The sequence below is a fragment of the Lactuca serriola genome, chromosome 6, assembly GCF_051521515.1.
Source record: "Lactuca serriola cultivar US96UC23 chromosome 6, Lser_US96UC23_V15, whole genome shotgun sequence".
NCBI classification, from domain to species: domain Eukaryota; kingdom Viridiplantae; phylum Streptophyta; class Magnoliopsida; order Asterales; family Asteraceae; genus Lactuca; species Lactuca serriola.
In genome coordinates, this window is record NC_136413.1 from 166989014 (window position 1) to 167005893 (window position 16880).

The window sequence follows — 16880 nt, forward strand, 5'->3', positions numbered from 1 at the left end:
TAAAATAAAATAAGTTACATCATATTTTTTACATGTAGAACAAATACTATCCTTATGACAAGTCATCATGTGTGAGAAAGCGAATAAAGTAGGCTAGGTTTTGACTTTTATCTAGGACAACACCAATTCATAGAAGTACCCTTGACTATGGCTTTAAAGACTAGTGTAACTTTTTGGCCTTCCACCTGACGATATTTATCTTGTCTTCTTTTCTCCAAATACCTACGTAACAATGCTTGTACTATTGTTGATAACAATCCATGCATAAAATATTTCTTTTTCTACCCTTTCTTGAAGCAATTTTACAATATAAAAATAATAACATCCATGCTTCTGTTATATGAAAAAAATAACATTGTCTAGAAAATACTTGTAGAAAAAGAATTATGCCTTCATAGACGACATTTTCGTTTGGAAAAACATTAAAAAAAGGATGGAGGAAGTACCTCAGGTGTGTGATTACCCTGATATTTTCCGTGAAGGTATACCCGGATTACCCCCAATGCATTAAGTCGAGTTTTAGATTGATCTAATTCCAGGAGTTGTAGCAGTAGCAAAGTCTCCTTATAGATTGGCACAGTTTGAGATGCAAGAGATGTCCAGTCACATATAGGAAGTTCTTGACAAGGGTTTTATCAGACCGATATTATAGCCTTGGGGAGCACCCTGCCTATTTTTCAAGAAGAAAGATGAATCTTTCCAAATGTGCATCGACTATAGGGAATTAAATAAGTTTATCTTTATGAATCAATATCCACTTCCCCGAATCGAAGATCTCTTCGACCAAATGCAAGGATCCAATTATTTCTCAAAGATCGACCCGAGATCTGGATATCATCAACTTCAAGTAATGGAAGAAGACATTCCAAAGATTGTGTTTTGAACCCGATACGGTCATTACGAGTTCTTGGTCATGCCTTTTGGACTGACCAATTCCCCAACTGTTTTTATGGACCTCGTAAACCAAGCATGCAAGCCATACTTGGACAAATTCGTGATAGTATTCATCGACGATATTCTGATATACTTAGGAACCAAGGAAGAGCATTGGCAACATCTTCAAGTGATCCTAGAACTTCTATGGAGAGAAAAATTGTATGCATAATTCTCCAAGTGCGAATTTTTGGATTAGAGAAGTACACTTTCTAGGTAACGTAGTAACTATTATAGGAATTCACGTTGATCTTTCCATGTTCGAAGCTATATTCAACGGGGAAGTATCCAAGACACCAACCCAGGTTCATAAATTCTTAGGCTTACCGGGCTATTATCGGGAAACTCAAAGAGAATTTATCTAGGATAGCCAAACCCCTCACAACATTGACCAAAACGATAACAAATTTTGTCTGGGGAGACAAAAAAGAAGCAACTTTGAAAAAGCTAAAGTAAATGTTGTGCAGTGCACCAATACTATCCCTTCCAGAGGGTAGTGATAATTTCCTTGTGTATTGCGATGCTTCACATTAGGGAATCGGATGTGCATTAATGCAAAGGGAAAAGGTCATAGCTGACACCTCATGACAACTCAAGGTGCGTGTGAACAACTACACCACCCACGACGCAGAGTTGGGAGTTTTATTTTTTTGCATTAAAGATCTGGCGTCAGTATTTTTACGGAACGAGGTATATAATCTACACAGACAACAAGAGTCTCCAACACATCTTCGGCCAAAAGGAACTCAACATGAGACAATGAAGATGATTGGAATTGTTTAATGACTACGAATGTGATATCTATTATCATCCAGGAAAGGATAACATCAAAGTTGACGCCTTAAGTCGTAAACAGAGATTTAAGCCTCATAGAGTCAAATGACTTTCAATGATTGTCTAGTCTGGTCTAATCTCGTAGATTAGAAATGCTCAGCTCAAGGCTTTAGCAAAAGATAACATTGAGCCAGAAGACCTTGAGCCAGAAGACCTCATAGGAATGGAAAAGCAACTAAAGATTAAGGATGATGGTACAAGGTACTTCATGAACCAAATATGTGTTCTGAAGTTTGGAGATGTCAAGGGACTACTCTTAGATGATTCACATAGGACTAGCTACCTCATTCATCACAGATCAGACAAGATGTATCTAGATTTAATAACTCTTCATTGGTGGCCGAACATGAAATATGAAATTGCAACCTATGTAAGTAAATGCGTAACATGTTCCAAGGTCAAGGCAGAACATCAATGGACCTTGAGATTATTACAACAAACAGAGATACCCTAATGGAAGTGAGATCAAATTGTAATGGGTTTTGTAACCAAGTTGCGTAAGACTGCTAATGGTTACAACACTATATCGGTAGTTGTCGAGAGGCTAACCAAGTTTGCCCACTTTCCACCAGTAAAAGAGGCAGAGAAAGTGGAGAAGCTAACCAGGACATACCTTAGAGAGATTTTTAGATTACATAGGGTACCACTATCTATTATATTCGACAAAGATAGCCGATTACCTCCCGATTCTGGAAAAGTTTGCAAAAATCACTTGGTACTCGCCTAGATATGAGTATAACCTATCATCCTCATATCAATGGTCAAAGCGGAAGGACAAACCAAAAACTTGAGTACATGATAAGAGCATGTGTGATAGATTTTGAAAACACATGGGACACTCATGCTCCATTAATCGAGTTCTCATACAACAATAACTACCACATTAGCATCAAGTATGCATCGTTTAAAGCATTATACGTTCGGAAGTGTCGATATCCTATTTGTTGGGCAAAAGAAAGCGATACTAAACTAGCCAAAGGGTTCACAGAAAATAGCCTACGAACAATCACAAAGATTATCCATGAGATGATTGAGAAAATAATGCAAATTCGTGAGTGCATGAAGGTAACACATGATTGCCAAAAGAGTTATGTTGATTTAAGATGTAAACCCCTCAAATTCCATGTTGGTGATAGGTTTTTGCTGAAGGTATCTTCTTTGAAAGTAGGTATAAGGTTCAGAAAGTAGGGAAAGCAAAATCCTAGGTACATAGGACCGTTTGAAATCCTCGAATGGATTGATGCAGTAGCCTATCGACTTTGTTTACCCCAAGAACTCAATAATGTGCATAAACTCTTCCATGTTTCCAATATGAAGAAGTGTACCTTCAAAGATTCACTTGTCATTCCTGTTAACGAAATTCAAATCAACCCTGAGCTGAACTTCATTAAGGAACCAGTTGAAATTATGGATACGGAGGTCAAACGACTCAAATAGAGTCAGATTTTTATAGTTAAGGTACATGGAACTCTAAGTGAGGACCTGAGTATACCTGGTAACGAGAGGACCAAATGAAGAACAGGTACCCTCACTTGTTCGAAAGAATCCCTATGATAAGATAAAATTTCGGGACAAAATTTCTAAAACGGCGAGAGAATGTGACAACCAAGAAAATTCTATCACCAACCACCATTAGGAAATAGTAGGGAAATATAAGTGTAATAGTTTAACATTATAAGGTTTGATTTTATGAGTAAATATAATCAAATGTGATGTTGTATTTAGAGATAATTGGACGTTTAGACTAAAAAGTAATCATCCAAAAAGTTGTATCGTCTTTTAAAACAGTTAATATATTCGTAAAGTTCTCGTTGATGTAATTTCAAGGATATAAAATTTGTAATAATCCAGCTCCGATTAGAGGAGTTAGTATTTTTCTAAAAAGTAAATCAACAGCGTAAATAATTATTACAGCATCAAAACGGTACATGGAGATTGGTTAAGTTTTTTGACAGAACTTATAAAAAGGAAAATCGTAGTGCGCCTCGAGATAAGAACTTTAGGAAAAGGAACACCAAAATTGGAATCTTTATGAGAGAGACATGATTTTTGTAAAAATATTTAGTTTTACACCTGTTAGGAAAAAAGATCAATGCCAAAACTAGCCGAAATAACCTAAAGGAAAGTCGTAGCACTTGTTGAGATCATCGAATAAATATAAAGAGGGTTAAGATCGGAGCTCGTATGCATAAGATATGGATTTTCAAAATCCATTTATGCACGCGAGGTGTGTGCCATCACGCGGCGTGGCCAAGTAGGGGAGTGCCACATGGCAACTTCCAAATGGATCCATGATGATCATGTATGACAACCAGGAATATTTCTATCGCACGCACCTCAAAACCTCAACTATAAATAGCAGAGGCTGCAACCTTATGTTGCATCGCTCAAATTCTCAACTCTCTCTCTTTATCTTGACGTTATTGTTATCGTAAGGTGTTCCTTGTAGTCCCGAGGCCAATGCAACCGTACACTAGCGGTATCATGCGTTGAGGGTGAGTTTACGACCCAAAAATTCTGGAACATCCCAAAAATTACAGGTAAAAAATTCATTTTTTTTAATTCATTCGAAACAGTAAATATCGTTTAGCCAAACATTCGTTATCCTTTTTTCTAATTACTCAAAAGTATTTTATGAGAAAACAGTTATCAAAGTACAATCCCAAAATCATTATAATAAGGAAACATGTGGATGCACTGAGATGAAACTGGGCCATTCCCTTTCAAACCGGAAGTACCTGAAAAAATAACCATAAATTCGTAAGCACAAAGCTCAGTGATTTTACCTAAATAACATATACCATACATATCAAACTAATAGTGGGCACCACCATCATCGGTCCCCACCAAGCATCAAACCCTGATCGGTATACAGACTGTAACTTATTAGCCCCCCCAACCCCCCAATATACATATAAACATATAATCATACAAACACATGCGAACATCACAAATATAATAACATACAGTACCGTCGTTGGGCCCCAACTGACAACGGGCCTTGCCTGTTAAGCATTTAAACACATAACACATACAAGTCATGCATATATCTAGCATCCTAACATAATAAACCTGGGGCCAACATTGGTGCCTTCAGACTGCTAAACATAGACCTGGCAATGGAGCGGGTTTTGACCCTGATCGGATCCAAACCCATAAGAATTATATGGGTTTTGAGCGTAGTTTTTGATTCGTTTACCCATTAACGAGCCATACCCACTAACCCTTTTATTAAATCGGTCGGGTATAGATCATCACCGATCCGCTCCATTTTTAACCCGCCCCATATAAATTTTAGAATTATATATTTATATGCTATACTTCTTAACATTTAATTTTAATTCCAATCAAAAGTCCAAAGGGCAAAGTCCAAATAAAATGCTTTTACATACGAATTGATAAGTCGGTTTCTAAACTTACAGACTTCTATCAATAATCATAATGTCATTCAATTTATATTCATCAAGAAATCGACATATCCATTTCTAATTCAATAAATCACTTTTTAACATGAAAAAAGTTGACAATTGCTATTCACTATCACTACAACCGACAATCATAAATCAATTCAAAGTTGTTGCAATAATGATTTTAGTTACGATTGAAATTCCTTGAGTATGTAATGTCCTTTTCTAAATCAATTTTTCTTATTTAACAAAATGTTATTTTAAGTATTAAGATATAGTATACATTTTTTTGTTTATGAAATTTTATTTTAGGAATTAATTAAAATGTGTTTGATTATTTAAAAAACCTTTGGGTTACAGGGCGAGTTTGGATATTTTTTGATTCAGTGGATAAGGGTATGGGTCTGATTATTTAAAACCCTACGGGTCACGTAGCGGGTTTGGATCGGATTTTGAATTTTGTTAAAAGGGTTTGGATCAAGGCCGATTCACTCCAAACCTGCTTCATTGCCAGGTCTAGCCTAAACATAGTGAGGGAAGTCACGTCACGCTCTTGAATATCACAGCTAAGAGCTCAAAATACCAATCCAGAAATCCCTGTGCTAACATCATCAAAATAAATCCAAATAAATAATTGGTTCTCAATCCGTATCTAGAAACCTAGTCCGATTGCCCAATAGTCAGGAAAAAGTATAAAATCAGAAGTCTAATGGCCCAACAAGGACCAATCTTCAAATGTCCAAGCACGACCCAATACCAAGAAATGCCAAGCCCAAAAGCCCGTCTACTGAGTACACGGGGCATAATCAGATCATACGCTTAGCGTACTCCTTCCGGGGCCAGTATGCGTAGCGTACCAGCTAGGTACACCCATCATACTCCCAGATCACCAAACCACTTCATTAAGCGCTTATCTTGTTAAGACCTTAAGCCAAACTCTCCAGTGTGATTCTAAAAGGTAACTTATCATGTAAAGTTGGCAACTTTACACTCATGCGTGGCTTAAAGGGACTCAAAAGATCATAGAGAGCTTGAAAACGGTCTTAATACTTTCATGGACAATTATCTTCCATAATGTTGAAATTCTTAAGAACATGGGGACTAAATAGAGCCATGATCTAGCATCCATAGCTTCTAGAGAAGATAAAAAGCTCACCTTTAACTCAAAAGTCACCAAAAGTACAATAAATACACCATAAACTAGATCTAACGCCAAAGACCATCAAGGTGAGAGCTTTTTACCTCAAAATGCTTCCAAATGAGAAGAAGACCGTGGATCTACAAACTCAAGCTATTCCATCAAGTGCCCTTCTTCGTCTTCTTCTTCACAGTCCACCAACAAACAACCTTTCAAGCTTAAAACTCACCAATTCTCTCTAGGGTTTCGATTTCAGGGTAATGTGAGATGGAGGTTGGTCGAAAATATCCAAAAGATTATATAATGATGCTTAAATAGGATGGAAACCCTAGAAATTAGGGTTTTAATCTAGCTGGAAAACGCCCCGCATACTCGCAGTACGCCCAACATACTCCATGAAGTGTCGTGATCCCTTCTTCCTAATACGCCCATCGTACTCCCTTGTATGCCTTGCATACAAGGCATATGCTTTAAACCAACAACTTTTGGAGGGCATAACTTCTTCGTTCTATGTCCAATTTTGACGATCCTTATATCCACAGAAAGGTAACAAGAAGCTCTACACTTCTATCAACTCATCCTTGCCTTAAAACTTCCAAAACTAATATACAAAATTCATAAAATGCCCGAACCAACACTTTATCAATATACCCCTTGGCTCCAAAACACAAACCGATCCCCTAGATCATCTAGCTTACATTATCCAGACCCAAATGGGTGTAATTATCTCTTTCCCAAAGCCCCTAAGCCTTGTGATAACCGATCATTGGGTCACAACCATGAATTAGGAAACGATTTGGAACAGGTTGTTACAACTCTCTCCACTTAAATTAGATGTCATCCTCAAAATCACTCCTTACCATCCTCCTGGGAACCAACACTCCCAAAAGAATCTTCTAGTGCAAAACCAATTAATGTTCCTTTAACTATCGAACCAACGTGTTATTGCTAATATTCCACAATCCTATAACTTGCCTGACCCCCACACAGGTGGAACCAATTCAAAACACAATCACAAGAGCCCTTTTTCTAGAATCAAAAGTAAAAACATTATTTTGACCCTAAACCCTTCAACTGATATCCTTGCCATATAAATACCTTAACCCATAACTTGTGGAGGTAAAGATATTGCATATAAAAACTAACAATTACCACCATGAATCTCGAACCAAAAGCCAACTAAGTACATAACATATAATCTAACATCTAAGGATTAACACTTGCATGTCACCTGAAAGCTACTGATTCTCGATAACCATTCACTAAACCGGGATATAAAAATTCTCAATCCACTGTTGAGACTACCAGTCTCACACATGGTCTAGCCACCATGTTCCTGAAAGTCCAACTCATAAGGTGACCCTTGCCTATGCACCACACTCATACCACTCACTGATCACATAGCCGTCCCACTATAACCATGATCCAATACCCTTTCCCAACCGGTTTCCACCAGGTCTCACCCATACTATCATACATGGGTCTCACCTAGTCTATACCAACTAATGGGCCATGCCCACAGGTCTCACCCAATCAAGAGCTACTTAGGCCTAACCTTTCCTCAGACCTCAATACTTCTCCTTCTACTATAGGGAGATATTCACCGATAATACTGTTTGCCTTGCCCAAGGCATGAGCTGATCCTCCTCCACACCGATGACCACTCTGAGGATGGTCTACTTCAATCTTCCAAATACTACGATCCTACTATAGACTTACAACATTTACACATTAGTCTGTTATCCTGTTGAATGCTAAGACCAACCCGAAATCTTACGACACTCCTATATCACCATGATCACCTCCCATGGTCTTACCACACCTCCACCATACCGAACAAAATCATCCTGAGTCGAAACTGCATTCGACTATATCCCAATCAGGTGTTTGGGTCATGCTTGAAACCCTAAAGTCATAATCAGACAAGAAGAGGCACAGAGGCCCTAACACCGCCCTTGACCTGGATCCGTCCACATACCCGCCATGTGTCACTATAGAGTACCCAAATACCCTTTCTTCTGTAACCTGTAACAACCCGAAAATTCGTATCATTGATTGTAACCCTTTTCGTAACTCATTTCGATAATCCAATCGCCGTTTCCAATTTCGTTTCCGATTCCGTCATTTAATTAAGTCATTAATGTATATTTTATTTTACGACTTAATGAGTGCCCTAATACCTTTGGAACTCATTCAAACACCCCATAGTAGTGATCGGATCATTTTAGAATCAACCATATCGAGTTACGGCAACTTGATCAGGTGCGACCAAAAGCCCAGTCTAAAGCCGGTATCGGGTAGAATTTCACCGTGTCCAAATCCTGAACACTATTTAAAGTGTTCTAAGCCTTCATTTGAAGCTTGTGCTTCATCTCACTACTCTCTCTCTAACCTCTCTCCTCAACCAAAGATTCAAGGTCCAAAACATTGAATTAAGGCTCCAAATCTTTGAGGTAACATCCCCAACTTGTTTTTTAACCTCTTAGGCCTTCAAATTCGTGTTTAATTTATCATTTTGGACCTGGAACATGTGTTTACAGCCAAGGAGCATGCTAGGGCCATAAACACATAAAAACATGGGTTTTTGAGCAATTTAACCCTTCCAAACCATCATTGGGACTTGGATATGAACTTAAGGCTTGCAAAACCGGACTTAGAACACCCTAGACATGGATTTTGAGGGACACATAAGAGTTTACGGCCAAGGAGCATGCTTGGGCCATAAACTCCTCATACATGGGGAGTAAACTCATTTTTGCATGTTAGAAAACCATACAACTACACCAAAAGCCTTGGAATAAATCCTAGAGTCATCTAAAAATAGTTTGGGGACCTTAAACATGTCAAACACCCTCCAATTAGGTGTTTACGGCCAAGGCACCCCAAGAACATGTTCATGGGCTGTAAACTCCTTTATACATGTCAAATGATACCCTAAATTCATACCAAGGCTTGGAAAATTAGTTTGAATCACATGTGATTGTCCTAAGCCTCACAAAATAAATATGGTTTGAACTTGGGGGAGTTTACGACCGTAAACTCCGTGATTACAGCCGTGAACTCCCATAAATGGTGTATATGTTCATACAATCCATTCCTAGGCTTTAGAAAAATCCATTCCAATATTCCCCATGTGCATTGAAGCCGTTTAGCATCCTAAATCACCCAACCATGAGTTCACGGCGGTGAACTCATGTATGTATGGGATATATGGCCACAAACTCCATTAGGAGTTTACTCTTGAAGAGTAAACTCAATTCCCAAGTCCCTCGCCTCATTACTCGTCCGTAAATGTCACCCGGGTCACTCCAAACACTCGTTTTGAAGTGTTTTCGCTCATTGGAGTGTAATATCATATCTAATTAGAGTTTATAAATCTAATTAGATATATTTGTATAACATTTCATATTACATAGGAACCTCGCTCATATTCAAGCCTCGATTCGACGTTTAGCATCCTAGTCGTCACATTCTGCGTTCGGTGAGTTCATACCCCTACTCTTTTTCAATGGTTTTTAAATGTTTTCAGGGGGGAATACAAGCAAAAGTACAAGAATACCTTGTACTTAAATTCATTATTTCATTTAAATGGTTTCATATTCGCACACTTTTAAGAATTGAAAACCTACTAACAAACTGTTTTAACTTGCAAAGTTGATTGTTCAAACCGATTTTCAATTCTTATTATATACTATTATGCTGTATACTTCACAATTGATTGTTCACACTTATATTAATAGAGATTATAAAACATTTGTAATGTCTGCAATAAAACACCCTAGGCTTGAGTGTAAAAGATAGACACCATTAAAAAACATAAAACATTCGTAATGTCCTTAATAAAACACCTAGGCTCGAGTGTAAAGGACAGGCACCATTAGAACTTAGTTAGTCATAGATACTACTTCCCTAGGCACGAGAAGTAATGAGTAATCTTAAAGATTGGAGACACGTCCTCTGTAACACTTCCTTGGCACGAGAGAGTGGAGGACTAACCCTGTAACCAGAATCTCCAGGAGGGAGAACGTGACTTGAGTGTATAGATCTATACGGGACTGACAATCCCGCACCTAGCTGCTAGCTACAGCCGAACCGAAAGGTTCAAGGGTGATGAAAGTCATAAAAAGGATATTGGCCCTGGCCCGAGTCATATCTAGTCTTAGTATGGTTAAGGACTCGCAATCAAGATTATTAACATTTTGCACTTATTTATTAGTTTTATGTACGTAATAAAACTAATGTACATTTAAGGATAATTGGACCTTCAGGAGACTTCACACACACATTCAGGAAAACATGGGGTTGTCCTAGGGATAACATTGAACATAATCGAAATCGGTAACAGTTTGCACACAAAGAATCGGTAACAGTTCACACACACACATGTAGGAAAATATAGGATTTTCCTGAGTAACAGTAGTATGTAACCAGAAAAGTATAACAAGTTAGATAACTAAACTTAACGATTCACAAAAACAATCATGGATTTCAATCTATATTTTCACGTATATCAAACTATCTTGTATCTAGTATGGGATGTTAGTCCCATGGTTTTCAAACTACTTTCCATCTACAATTCACGTATATCAAAGTATTTTATATCTAATTCTGGATAGTAATCCCATGATTCTCAATATATAGTTTTGTGTATTAAACTATACTCTGTGATATTCAATTGGTCTTGTATTTAAGAAAATATAGGATTTTCTTGGGCAACCACTTTTTCAGGAAACCAAAGGAACTCGTACATTTTTCACAAAACAAAACCGCTTATGAACTTACCAGCTTTATGCTGATTTTCAAACCGCTTGTATTCTCAGGTTCTTGTATTCTCAGGTTCGCATTAGACTGGTACCCGACAATCTCTTTTGGCGAAGACGGAGTGCATAGAAGACTCATCTCATTTTTTTCATATATACTATGTATCACATGTATAACTTTACTTTTGAAACAAATGTAAACTATTCTATATTTAATGTAATGGTTGTTTTACTTTACTTACTATGTACGTTGGATTTGATACTCAACATGGAGTCAACCCCGAAAATGCTTCCGCCTACGGTTTTCGGGGTGTGACAGATTGGTATTAGAGCCCTTGTTGATAGTGAATAAAGTATACCAAACCTTACATGGTATAAAACTATAAACAATAAGGGGCCTAAGTGCTTTGAACTAAAAGTATCCTTCAAAATATAAGTATTTTCAGAAGTGTATAAGTATATCGAACCGTCGAGATCCGTAACTACAAGTAGAACAAAACATAAGTAAATGGGCGTCGTACGCTGCGGTTAAACCTGGGCAGTTATGTAGTCGTGTCTAGGATCAATATAGTTTGGCCAACTATATTCATTCGAGACACAGCCAACATGTGCTTGCGAGTGACTGTGGTATGCGGCATGCCAAAAACATACCCTAATACCAGAAACATCGAGCCAGAGTCGTAACGAATCATGAAATACTATGGGAGTATTTTTCAAGCCAATCCTTGGTAGAAATCCTCATTCATAAATTGTTCTTTGATCATTCCCTTAGCAATAATTTTTCCTGCTTAGATAACTCTTTCCTACTTTATCGCTTATTCAGCATATATCCGTCATATCTCTTGATTCAATTTAGAGGACTTATCATCCTCTCTTTATTGATCTTATTAGATCAAGATGCCTCCAAGAAAGAGACCCTGCTCCAAGAACAACAACCCTCCGCCACCATCTCCTCCTCAAATTGACCCTGTAGTATTCCAGGCAGCTGTTACGGCCACAGTGGCAGCTGCAATGTCTCAACGGAACTCTGGCGGTTCTGATGATTCGGGAGGTGGTACCAAAACCCAAAACCAAGAAAGCAGTCAGGGACACCGAAAAGAGGGTTCCTATAAAGATTTCATGAATGCGAAACCCACATCCTTTGATGGCACTGGAGGTGTCATTTCCCTCACTCGATGGTTCGAGAAGATCGAATCCATCTTTGAAATTTGCGCCTGCTCAAAATCTGACAAGGTGAAGTTTGCCGCCTGCACCTTTATCGACAAAGCCCCGACTTGGTGGAACGGCCGAGTCAAATCCCTAACCTTACATGTAGCCGACGCCATGGGTTGGGAAGCCATGAAGGAACTTCTGCTGGCTGAGTACTGCCCTCGGGGCAAAATGCAGAAGTTAGAACACGAACTCTGGAACCTGAAGATGAAAGGTTCCGATATCACCGCTTACACTTCCAGGTTCGACGACTTGGCATTACTCTGCCCGGGAATGGTTACCCTGGAGAGTAAGAAGATAGATAAATTCATCTGGGGGCTGACCCAGCCAACGAAAGGAAACGTCATACCTACGAGGCCAAATACATACGACAGCGCCAAACGCTTAGCACAAATCTTAATAGATCATAGTAATGACCCTGAGGAGACAACTACCACTCCTGAGCCGACAGAGAGGAGTGGTGAGAAAAGAAAGATTGGGAAGAAGGAGAAAAGTCAGACATCGCAGGAGTTTTCGAAGAGGCAGCAAACAGTGGCAGTGCACGCTGCCACTTCCCCTGCAACTGTTTCTGTTGTTGGATCCTCGACTCGAAAACCTGCCAATAGGTATGCTGGAACCATTCCTAGTTGTGACAAGTGCAACTATCATCACCTTCCTTCCGGTCCATGTATAGAAGTATTTTGCAATAGTTGTGGCATAAAGGGTCACACGGCGAAAAACTGTAAGACACCAACTCAATCAATGAGTCAAACTTCCAGAGCGGGCATTGGTCGGGCCTGCTATGGTTGTGGAGAAGTTGGACATTTCAAGCGAAACTGCCCCAAGGCAGTATCATTTGGCAACACCGGAAGAGTTCTAGCGATAGGACAAGAGGAGACAACCACCGATCCCACCGTTGCCACAGGTATATTTCCTCTCGTTAAATTTTATGCCTGTGACTGTTTACGATTCTAGTGCCGAAAGAAATTTGTTAACCACCCGTTCAAACATCTTTTTAAATCCTGTCATTCGTTAGTAATCGGAAACGTATACCATCGAGATGGTTATCAAGTGAGAATGAGAAAGCTAACGTCATATCCGTAGATTGTATCCTCAATTCGAACAATTATTCTTTTCCATTCGATCTAATGGCAAACTTTTCATGAAATGCTTGGATGCAATCTGTGGCATGTAATGAAAGAGCCTCATTCATGCTGTTGTTCTTAGTTTTGAGAAAGCCATCTGTCTTAGCTTTCTTCTGCCCCGACTCTCATGGTCTTCGTGCATCGAAGCTTAGAAAGTTTTCCCATGTATTCCTCATCCGTGTGATCATTGAGAAACGAGAAGTCTGCAACTCTTTTCCCCGATGCCTTTTCCGAAGAATTCTTGAGAATTCTTTCCGAACGTGTAGTCAAGTCTCGCATCGACCAAATCCCCGAAATTACCACGTAGCCAAAACCTCATAGAAGACGATGTATCCAAGGCAGCAACCAAGGCTTGATATGATGACTACGAAATAGTAGTGGTGCCCTTCGGTCAAACCATTTTCCTGGTTATGTAGATGAGCAAAGCAATCATACTCATGGACCTTTCCAAAAGCTAAGGCAATAAAGAATTAGTCGACACCGGAGGTACCCATAGAAACCGATCAACTCTTGGGTCCCGCCGACTATTATTGCAAACCCGTCTAGAAATTTCCTTTAGAACCATCGGACCCTAAGTTACTCTGCCACATGAAAATGTACCCACTTGTTGTAAGTCTTACTCTGGAAATACATAGTACGCCTTGGGAAGTGCAGAAAACCTAACTCATAGAACATTGGATCCTTCGAGATCCTCGTTAGGAAACGATCCCGTAGCCCTCTCCGAGCTATCTTCAGAACTCAGCAGCAAACATCTAGTATTCCACATCTTTGTTCGTAAGGAGTGTTGACCTGACAAAACCCTAGAAATCCCTTGATGAGATCGAAATCAACGGAAGTCCAAACCTTCATGGATGAATCAATTGATATCATGGATTGATAGGTTGTCGGTTCGAAACAAAGCCGCATCCCGACGGTGAGGGTTCACTTGAATGTCAAGCGGAGACCCGACGGTGAGGGTTCGAAACAAACCCGCATCCCGAAGCAGTAGATTCATCCTCATATCTCTTTTTCACTTCGCGATATGTGTTCAAATCTTTGAATTTCGGGACGAAATTTCCTCTAAAGGGGGGATAATGTAACAACCCGAATGTCCGTATCATTGCTTGTAACCCTTTTCGTAACTCATTTGGATAATCCAATCGTTGTTTCCAATTTCGTTTCCGATTCCGTCATTTAATTAAGTCATTGATGTATATTTTATTTTATGACTTAATGAGTGTCCTAATACCTTTAGATCTCATTCAAACACCCCATATTAGTGATCGGATCATTTCTACAATCAACCATATCGAGTTACGGCAACTTGATCGGGTGCGACCAAAAGCCCTGTCTAAAGCCGGTATCGGGTAGAATTTCACCGTGTCCAAATCCTGAACACTATTTAAAGTGTTCTAAGCCTTCATTTGAAGGTTTTTCTTCGTCTCACTACTCTCTGTCTAACCTCTCTCCTCAACCAAAGATTCAAAGTCCAAAACATTGAATTAAGGCTCCAAATCTTTGAGGTAACATCCCCAACTTATTGTTTAACCTCTTAGGCCTTCAAATTTGTGTTTAATTTATCATTTTGGACCTGGAACATGTGTTTACGGCCAAGGAGCATGTTTGGGCCGTAAACACATAAAAACTTGGGTTTTTGAGCAATTTAACCCTTCCAAACCATCATTGGGACTTACATATGACCTTAAGGCTTGCAAAACCGGACTTAGTACACCCTAGACATGGATTTTGAGGGAAAAATAAGAGTTTACGGCCAAGGAGCATGCTTGGGCCGTAAACTCCTCATACATGGGGAGTAAACTCATTTTTGCATGTTAGAAAGCCATACAACTACACCAAAAGCCTTGGAATAAATCCTAGAATCATCTAAAAGTAGTTTGGGGACCTTAAACATGTCAAACACCCTCCAATTAGGTGTTTACGGCCAAGGCACCCCAAGAACATGTTCATGGGCCATAAACTCCTTTATACATGTCAAATGATACGCTAAATTCATACCTCACAAAATTAGTTATAATCGCATGTCATTGTCCTAAGCCTCACAAAATAAATATGGTTTGAACTTGGGGGATTTTACGGCCGTAAACTCCATGTTTACAGTGGTGAACTCCCATAAATGGTGTATATGTTCATACAATCCATTCCTAGGCTTTAGAAAAATCCATTCCAATATTCCCCATGTGTATTGAAGCCATTTAGCATCCTAAATCACTCAACCATGAGTTCACGGCGGTGAACTCATGTATGTATGGGATATATGGCCGCAAACTCCATTAGGAGTTTACTCTTGAAGAGTAAACTCAATTCCCAAGTCCCTCGTATCATTACTCGTCTGTAGATGTCACCCGGGTCACTCCAAACACTCGTTTTGAAGTGTTTTCGCTCATTGGAGTGTAATATCATATCTAATTAGAGTTTATAAATCTAATTAGATATATTTGTATACCATTCCATATTACATAGGAACCTCACTCGTATTCAACCCTCGATTCGACGTTTAGCATCCTAGTGGTCACATTCCACGTTCGGTGAGTTCATACCCCTACCCTTTTTCAATGGTTTTTAAATGTTTTCAGGGGGGGGGGGGGGGGAATACAAGCAAAAGTACAAGAATACCTTGTATCTAAATTCATTATTTCATTTAAATGGTTTCATATTCGCACACTTTTAAGAATTTAAACCTACTAACAAACTGTTTTAACTTGCAAAGTTGTTTGTGTTGGATTAATGTCTAAGTCCATAACTATATTTGGTATGTACTTGACCCGACCCGGCATGGTCCATTTGGGTTGCACTTCACCGACACAATTTATATGGATAATCTTTTGAGAATAGTATGTTTATGATTAATATTAATATATTATAAGTTCTAATATATTAATATGGAATCATATTATTTAATTAGTATTGATCAAGAATTAATTTATAATTAATTAAGTGATCAAAAGGAACTAATTAAATATGGACTCTTATATATATATGGAATGGGTCAAGTTCATTTAGGTTGGGCTAAGCTTTCATGGATAGTCCATGGAGTGTTTAACCCATGGATCCTAGGAAATGAAAGGTCATGGGTATTAGGGTTTAACCCTAATCCTCCATACTATATAAAGATGTCTTTGGTTGGTGAAATTGGCACTAGTGTGGATACACTAAAGAAGGGCTAGCCAATTTCACTAGAGAGAACCAAGTAATCGTATTCTCTAAAGTATTCCAAGGTGTCTTGGTGATTTGTGATTCCACTTGAGGTTTCCTCACTATTGGGGCTAAGCTCTTAAAGCTTGAAGACATCAAGCTACATCAAGAGGTATGTATTCTATCTTGTTACATTCATAGTTTTTGTATGCTAGATTAGGATAATACCTTGGATGTTCTTATTTGCATGTATAATAGAGAAAACATAGATCCAAGGTATTTAGGGTAGCATGTACACTTAGGAAGTGTTAGAATGCTCAAAACCCAACAGTGGTATCAGAGC